Source organism: Drosophila rhopaloa, unplaced genomic scaffold (genome assembly GCF_018152115.1).
Source record: "Drosophila rhopaloa isolate 14029-0021.01 unplaced genomic scaffold, ASM1815211v1 contig_178, whole genome shotgun sequence".
Lineage (NCBI taxonomy): Eukaryota > Metazoa > Arthropoda > Insecta > Diptera > Drosophilidae > Drosophila > Drosophila rhopaloa.
Genome location: NW_025335059.1, coordinates 3,989,433 through 3,998,282, shown reverse-complemented (window position 1 = coordinate 3,998,282; position 8,850 = coordinate 3,989,433). Strand labels below are relative to the sequence as shown.

Below are 8,850 nucleotides of genomic sequence, written 5' to 3'. Positions count from 1 at the left end.
GGGCAGTTGAGGCACTTAAATACCCTACAGTAAATACCCTATTGGAGACTGAAAAATACATTTTGAAACAATACTTTAAAAAGTTTGAAATCGTTTATCAGGTTTGTATTGCAATATTTTTCACAGAGCTTCCATAATATATCATTTTTTTAAAGAAATTTATACTTTTTAAATAAATCAGTGGTGAACTGTACAACAATCCCTATTGATATTTTAGAACTTAAGAAAAGTATCAAAAAACCAAGAGCAAAAAGACTAAATACTTAATTTAGTTATCTGATCAAGTGCGTTGAAATTAATATAATTTCATCGGTTTATAATACAAAATTTGTAAGCGCATATTTTTTTAACAATTTCGAAATAAATTAAAACTCCACATTTATGGTTTAGGTGTAGCGCACCCCGAACTATCGGCATTGTTATGTCCGGGGGAGCAACAAAAATCGCATAAAAATCGCAAATTGAAAGCAGTCGCAACAAAAGTGCCGCCTCGCAAGTCTTTTTCATCTCCAGTCCTCATCTTCATCCACATCCACGTCCACATCCATCTGCATCTCCACTTCCATCAGCAGTTCCATCCAGCGAGATCCATTGCCAATGGCCGATAGCCGATGGCCAGGGTTAGTGTCAGGCGCTGACAGACGGATGGACAGACCTTCGGCGAACTGGACTCTTGACCAAGTTGTTGGAGACGGAGATGGAGCTTTCGGTGGGTGGACACCACTTTAATTAGCCTGCGTTCGAAATGGCATTGAAAGTGCCGACCAGAGCACTGAGATGGATAGGATAGATGGTCAGAATCGCAGGCCAGATGCACTGTGAAAAAATTACCGTATTTATAAAGGCGGTCTAAAGTAATAGGGCGAATGCAAAATGAGGAGAGCCATTTATTTGTTTAAAAATTTAAGGAACAAGTCAGTTTTCCTGATTTAAAATTAAAAGGATAAGTATTTTCCTGAGAGATAAAAAATCAAAATGTCATGTAAGCAATAAGATTTGTTGGCCTTATTGTCAACTGACATAAGTGATCACACACAATACTTGATGTTAAACAATAAGGGATAAAACATTGTATTTAATTGAAGATTCATTTATAAATAGTGCTAACCATTTTTTAATATTTTCTTATTTACTGTAGTTAGAAAATAAATGATAAAAATAAATAAAGAATATATAATTAAATAAATCCAATTTTTTCTGAGTGCAAAAGGAGCTGGGTGGATGTGGCTATCGATGGATGAGCCACTGGATAAATGAATGAATTCCTGAGTGCTCGGCGAGCATTTGAAGCGGACCAATGATGATTGGTTCCCCGACTTCTGATTGCAGTTGGTCCCGCTTCTTGTACTTTCAGTTTTTCTTTTTTTTGGTGTTGCTGCTGCGTTTGGCGCGTAATTAATTCTTACAACAATTTTTCATTTCGGGACGCTGAATGAAACAACAGCGGCAGAGGCATTCGAAGGAGCTGCAAAAAAGAATGTGTTTGCTCAATGAAAAGTGCCAAAAGTAATTAATTTCATGCGAAATGCAACGGAGCGATGCCAGCCCCTCGATGTTGCCGCTGTGTTTTTGTCATTTGTGTTTCGTGTTGCGTGTTGGTTGCTGTGTGTGTGGTGTGTGTTGCCCATGTGGCTGTGGAATTACTCATGCCAGTCGATCTCTTTGCCATATTTCCCTGTGCTGATAATTGCTTTAATTTTCTATTAATAAGCGGCAAAGGAAGCTGCTAACAATTAGCCGCTGTGTTGCATACGACTTATGACATGGCAGTGGGTCTGGCCCGAGGATTGGGGATCTCGGAATCGGATTCGGATTCGGAATACGGGGACCAGACGGCTGTCGGAATTCAGTTGAAAATACAACGCGACGACAGCGTCAGGTTGCCAAAGTTCGCTGTTCGGCAAACATGGCGACAGTTGCCAGTTGTGGCAATTAATAATTTTTCCCGCCCTGGGCCCTGAGCATACGCCATTAATTATGCCGGCTACAGGAATTCGATGGCGGCAGTGCAACGCAACTGTCATTCTGCCACTGTTCGTTCGGTTTTCCGCTTTCAGTTCGAGATTTCCCAGAAAATAGACAATGAGTGCGGCAGTGGCGAGCTTCATTCATTTTCCAATTAATTGAGGCACGCGCGTTACTTTCACTTCCCACACTCCGCGGAATCGCTTTCGTTTTCCTGCCACATGCGGGCGGTGAAATGGGGGGCGGAGGCTGGGCGTGGCATGTGGGGCGTGCCCGGCTTAATGGCACTTGAAAATCAAATTGGTAAAAGCAATTAAACGACGCCCCAAGGACACATTACAGCAGCAACAACAAAGGCAGACAAACAACACCCACACAACAGGCATGCACACCCACACACACACACACACACATTCTCTCACAAGCAGATGAGATGATTGCCTATAAAAAAGAAATTCTAATTATAATTTAACGCAAATTCGTTGTCTGCGCCATCGACAATATCCTTTGCATCATATATATAGATTCACGAACACATTTGCACTGAGGAAAATAAGAGGTCTAAAGAAATCCTTTATTACATTTTATTTAACGACTCCTGAGTTTTACAAAATTAGATTTGATTCGTATGTTTTATTATTGTATATTAAGTTCTATGACTAACAAAAAATTTGTTTATAATTTTACAGTTTGTCAAAGATCAACAAATGATGGTTAAATAATAATTAGTTTTAAAGCAAATATTTATTACAAATTTGAATATGTTTCTTTGAAGTAGAAAATATATATTTAAAATACAAATATAGGTATTTTTCTGAAAGTGCGTGTCCTAATGGTTGACTGGTTTATTTTTGCGTTTAAGGCAATCGAATGCTTTGAGGTTTGGCCGAAATTCTGCAGCAGCCACCCCAGAGTTCGGGCTGCCTTGAGGGGTTGGGGGTGGTGGAGGGTGGGTGGCGGGTGGCGGGTGGCGAGTGGGTGGTGGCGGGGGATGAGTGCCAAGGGGGCGCCAGAGCGTCCCCTGTTGCGCAAGCACAGGCGCCTTTGTTGGCTGAGTCCTAAAACAGTCCGCCGCACAATGCGTCCGTCAATTGCAGGCGCACATCTCGTTGTCCTGCAGCTGACAGATCCTTTCCTTTCCACCAAGCCGACGAGGACATGCCGAAAGTCCAGGGTGCCTCAGATACCCGGATTCAGTTCCATTCACTCAGCGAGTTATTCATTTTTGCGCCCGATTTGAAGTTCATATTTGCAGACGAGTCGCGACTTTTTCCGCTTTTTTTCCCCCGGCATTTGTTGTGAACGCTTCGTTTCATAAATTGGTTCCATTTCCCATTCCATTAATGTGGAAAAAGCCTTTATGGTCGTCTACTCCATTTATTGGCGTCGTCGGCTGAGCCGCATAAATCTGCGAGTCGCCATTTTCTTATTTATTAAAATTAAAATATATATTTGGGCATTTTCTGTTATATTTCCTTCACTGACAGCGGTTTCTTCTACTGGCTTGCCTTTATTTGTTTGTCATTTTTTGAGTATTTTTGCAAATATCCATTAAGAAGCTTAAATGTACCAGGCACTTAGAGTAGATATTTTATTTGCCAATTTGCTTTATTTGCTGGGCAATACACGACTAAAAACTTAAGTTAATTTTTCCTAAAAAATACAAGTAAATGAATGAAAATGATGTTTTATTACTTTTAATCAAAGAATAACACATCATAAAAATCCTTTTTTCAGCATTAATCATTTTACTTAGCAATTACTAGTTTCCTCCGTCTAGTAACTCTTTTTACCTAATGACTTTTTTCATCTTTGTTTTATCGCTGCCTTTTTGCCAGTTAATCCACATGATCGGGACGTTATCCACTTCCATTTTCCTTCGAGGCTGAAAATGGTTAGCAAAAAATATCCTTTGGCTGGGCTGGACATAGTGTATTAAATTATAGCACACACCGAAGGTCATGAATTCCTATTTTCCCATTTTACGTATTGCTTTTCCTTCAGCCCCTCAACCCCCAAAAAGCAACAACAAATAAATGAAAATTGTCTAAAAGCAGAAAAATAAACTAAACTCGCAAATTCGCATTTTTGTCGAGCACGCAGCAGACCCCAAAAAGTCGGGAACTGGGGGAAGTTTAGCTCCAGCTCCAGCTACAGAATCCAGCTTACCAATTCCATTCCATCCTCGAGCTGAACCCAATATCAACACTGTGGGAAAAGGGCAACAAACAGGGCAAAGGGGCCGGGGGGCTGGGAAAAAAGCAAACGCAAAAAGTAGCGAAAAAATAAGAGAAATTGTATAAATTGAAGTCCTTTCGGACCATATATCACTTTACTTGACAGAGCAATTCCCTTATCTTTGAGAAATCCTGTCGACTGGAAAGTGCGCAAGGACGACGAGAGCAGGACCAGAAGCTGAGGCCAAAGCTAAAGCTGTAGCAGAACCAGGACGAAAACGAGCACGGAGCCAGGAGACAGGACCAATGCGGGCTGCACTTAGAAAAATTATTTATCAAAAAGATTTAAAAGACGTACAAATCATCATGCACCATCTAGTTCATTAAACACAATTAGGAATAATAATTTGCAATGTATTTATAATGTATGGCATTTTTTTGTTACGAGGTAAGTCTTATTTAAATTGCACTTACTGATTTATTTTATTATTTATTTATTTTCTTTATTGGTTACCACATTTTATTGTAACCAAACTATATACTTTTACCCAATTTACCAAAATTATTCGCAACTCGTAGATTACTTGATAATTCTAAAATTAACCGTTTAATAATCTCAAATAATAACGGACCATTTTACTAATATTATACCACCAACATAATAACCAGTGGACTAAAAATTCCTAATCTACCCATTTCAAGAATAAAATTTGAATGTGAAAAATTAAATTCAAGTTTATAAATTAATCTACATTTGTAAAGCAATTCGATCATAGTCTTTTTATGATCTACAACATCTGGAAAACCATTATGTGAGTGACCTTTTCGCTCAGTGTGGACATGCCGAAGCAGCTAAGCTCGAGTTTAGCCAAACCAACTATGCTCAATGCTGGAGTAGGGTGGAAGGGGGAGGGGCTGGGGAAATGGGAAGGGGGAAAGGGGGTTGGGGCTGGGCTGGCACTTTGGGGCGTGCTTTAGTCGGAGGCGTGGCATAGCTTAAGATGACAGCGCGCGCGGTTTATTTGAATTTCTTATTATGGTGGAGTATCCCAGCCCCAAAGCAAAGAGTCTGCAAAGGGATGCTAAAGGAGGCGGGGAAAGCAGCTTTTCTATTTTCTCGTTTTTTTTTCTTTGTAATTTTCCGGCTTTTCCTTTTAACTGGCGACGGAGAGGAATATCCCTTTGCCGGGCGGATTCAATTAGAGCACCTTTTTATGCAAATTTTCACGTTGAAAGTTCAATAATTGCCGATGTTCTACAAGCCAAATCAATGCAGGCAGGTAAGGCAACCCGCCATTAAGGACCCTCCTCCAGACGAACTCCCTCACACCTTGAGAAAACCCCCCTTTTCCCAGATCTCTGGCATAATGCAAAACGAAAGACAGCTCTTCGCATCTCGGGGTTGCTTTGGAATTAGTTTTCTAACCTGCGGGCGCGTAGCTGATAATTAAAAATGCAATTTTTTATATACATATATAAAAATCATAAAAAAAAAACAAACTGGGAGGGAAACGACGAACCCTCCAAGAAGCGGAAAAAGGCAATGGAAATGGGAAAAGAAACCGAAGACAATGACGGCTTCTTTTGCTTTGGCTTTCGCTTTGACGCATAAACCAAAACGCAAAATGTCGCCCCTGGGAATCCAGAGTTTTCCGGAGAGGTGGGTGGGGGGGGCAGCAACCCTTTGAAGGCACCACCGAGAACCAAAACCACGAGAACTAATCCTGGCCAACAAAACAACTTCATTTTGCATTATCCTGCCGCCCGACGCTATCTACCTTTGCCGGCCCAAAAATCTTAATGGCAATTTGAGCTGATTTTCAATGTTACAACTGGGAGTTAACCCCCTGCCAACTCTTTATCAAGCCATTATGTGAGCCAGTCAGTCGGACTGATTGAGCCATCGATAAGTCCAGAGTTTGGCCAAAAGCCGAGCCGAAATGGAGTGATCTGCCCGTTACCATTCGCCAGTTACCAGTTGCCAGTTACCAACTACCACTCACCTGGCAGGTGAGCAGAGATAGAGATTTGGCCGGGATGGGTTGGCAAACAAAGCTCATGGCCTGGCATTTTCCCACATTCGTTGGGGAAACTTTTATTTTTTTTGGCCAGTCTGGGTCGGTTGGGTTTTAATGAGGCGTTAATTAATTGCGCCGCTTGCCCGTTCTGACGTCGTCGAGAGGCCCGAGATTTATGGTTCTCTACCACTTTTCCCGCTCTCTCACTCTGCTGCGGCCTTCGCGAAAGTGTTTATTAAAATATTACATTTGACATAATTGGAATTTATGTGCCACGATTCGAGGGCCGAAACGCAAATCTCATCACGTTCAGCCGACTAATGAGCAGAGGCTGAGAAGCAGCGACAAATGCGCGTCATGTAAATGCAAAAAAGATTTAATTTATTAAGTCAAGTGTGGTACTGTCACTTAATATTTTATTGGGCTCAATAAATTGCTTATATGGTCGCCATACAAATACATTCTGTTTTTACAGTATTCTGTTTTAACAGTAAACTTTTAATTTAAAGAAAAAAATTAAAAATGGGGATTTTTTTCTTCGAGAGCTCATTGACGTGTACTAAGAAAATTATAACAGATAAAAGCTTTCCTAACTCTTAGTTATGTTTTCTGTATTTTTAGTTTATATTTACTAACATTTTTTTATAAAACGACAAATAATAAGAGGTGATTATTCTTAAAATATTTTTTATTTAAAAGGTAAATTAATAGGAATTTACTATTAATGGTAGAGATTATTTCAATGAATTGAATTTGGCGTAGATGCCGAAAATGTGAGTAACAAGTATAAATCTCCATCAATACCTTCTTAAGGAGTCAAAAATTGCCACCCCAGCTGGTTAAAAAGTACTTTCACCGTATCTCCCATTTTTTATGTCCACTTCCGGCTAATTAGAAATCATTTTAAGCGCCTTAAGCCAATTGCCCGGGCCAGCGAACAAAGCAAACAATGGCAAACACATCTAAACGGCCGTCAAACAACAGTAAAACAACAACTGAATGGGCAACCCCGTGGCCATCTTAAACGCCTGATCTCTTGTCTCAGCGCACATAAAAGTCATCAAATTCACTGAAAACAACATTTGGCTTTGCGTTTACGTTTTGCTGTCATTGTCACGGGATTGTGGATGGTAGTTGGTGGATGTTAGATGTTAGATGGTGGAGCGGGGCACTTGTCACAGGGGGAACGCTCGGAGACAGGCACACATTCGGCTTTTAACTTTTTTGTAGCCCGTTTGGCCGCACCCCCTTAACCCTCGACAGCCCGTTCGCCGCACGGGGTTTTATACACCCCGCAGCAATCAACAAGAGTGCCGATGCCCCCGAAGCCGTGCATTGCGTCCTGGTGCGTTTCGGGTCTCAGACTCATCCGGAATACCCATCCTCGAATACTCATCCTCTTTCGCATCCTCATTCGCTCAGCCAGACACTGTAGGAAAAACAGGTTAAGGGAACTTCACAGAGAAAACAAACTCTCTCTAAAATAACTTCCTAAAAGAAAAATATTTTTAGAAAATATTTAACCATGCATACAAAAATAGTATTAGCTTAAAATACCTTGCTTGCGTTTTTAAAAATAAAACCAATTTTACAACGAATATATTTGACTGGGAATATTCTGATATTCTAAAAAGGATACTTAAATACATCCAATTTACTTATCTAAACTTGAACTTTCGTTACTCGATCGAATAACTTTCTTAACTCGAATTTTCTTAATTTAATATAACTAAGTAATCAGTTCTATATTATCAGCTTATTATTTTAAGTAGTCTGGAGTATTTCTGCAATAAAGAGGTCTTAAAAATAAAAGAGATCATTTACTAAGAATTTTAAGTCTTAAGGTAGGCACTTCAACATTTTCCCTCAGTGTGCCCATTCCCATTCCCAGTCCGATTTCCAGCCCCATCCTCTCCGGAATTGTCGTTGTCGTTGTCGTCTTCCCTGAGGGAAACGTCAAACAAATGACAGTTGATTAGACAAACATCTCGACGGCGGTGGCGGCGCAAAACGAGCATCAAATGGAAAATTGTGAAATTATGCAATACGCTCTCGCACTCACGGGGAAAGATATCCGCCGGAGGGGAGCGGGGGATGGGTGGTGGCGGAGTCAAATGAAGTAGTTCTGGACCCGGGCACCAGGCGATCTTAGCTGGCCGATAAGATTAAACTCCGGCGCACGCACCGAACACCAATTCAACCTTTGGCTCTTCACTCCCACCCAAAACCACCCACTTTGCCTGGGGGGTTTGCGATGTTTCCGTTTTTTTTTCTGTTGGTTTTCATCTGTGAGTTGGATAACAGAAACAGACAGAAAGTCGGAGAGATGGCGCACAATGCCGAAATAATTGAATGCGATGAGGCTCATAGCCATCGTTGTCGTCGTTTTTTGGCATCAAGCCGTTAAACAACAGGCGTAACATCAGCAACATCAGCAACAACAAAAGGAGCAGCCGCTTTGGGGATTTTCCGAGGGGCGGAAAAGTGGGCAGGGGGAATGTGCCTCCAAATGGGCCTCATAATAATTTGTGAAATAGGCAATATCAGTCAGGGCAAGTAGTTACAATTACTTAAGTGCTCCCGGCAGCCGAAAGTTTCGGATGGCGATTGGCACTGTTTGTAAGGGACTCGTCGAAGAGGTTAAGGTATGGGAAGTCCACTAAAGGGAAAGAAAGAGTTTTAAAATAAGG

At 41.0% G+C, this 8,850-nt stretch overlaps 1 long non-coding RNA gene across 1 annotated transcript; it reads left to right on the top strand.

The window, feature by feature from the left end:
* The first annotated feature begins 268 nt into the window (after window positions 1–268).
* On the top strand, window positions 269–1,118 carry LOC123037589. Its single transcript, XR_006417560.1, has 2 exons — window positions 269–330; window positions 391–1,118. It is a non-coding gene; the product is annotated as an uncharacterized LOC123037589 (long non-coding RNA).
* Window positions 1,119–8,850: the final 7,732 nt, after the last annotated feature.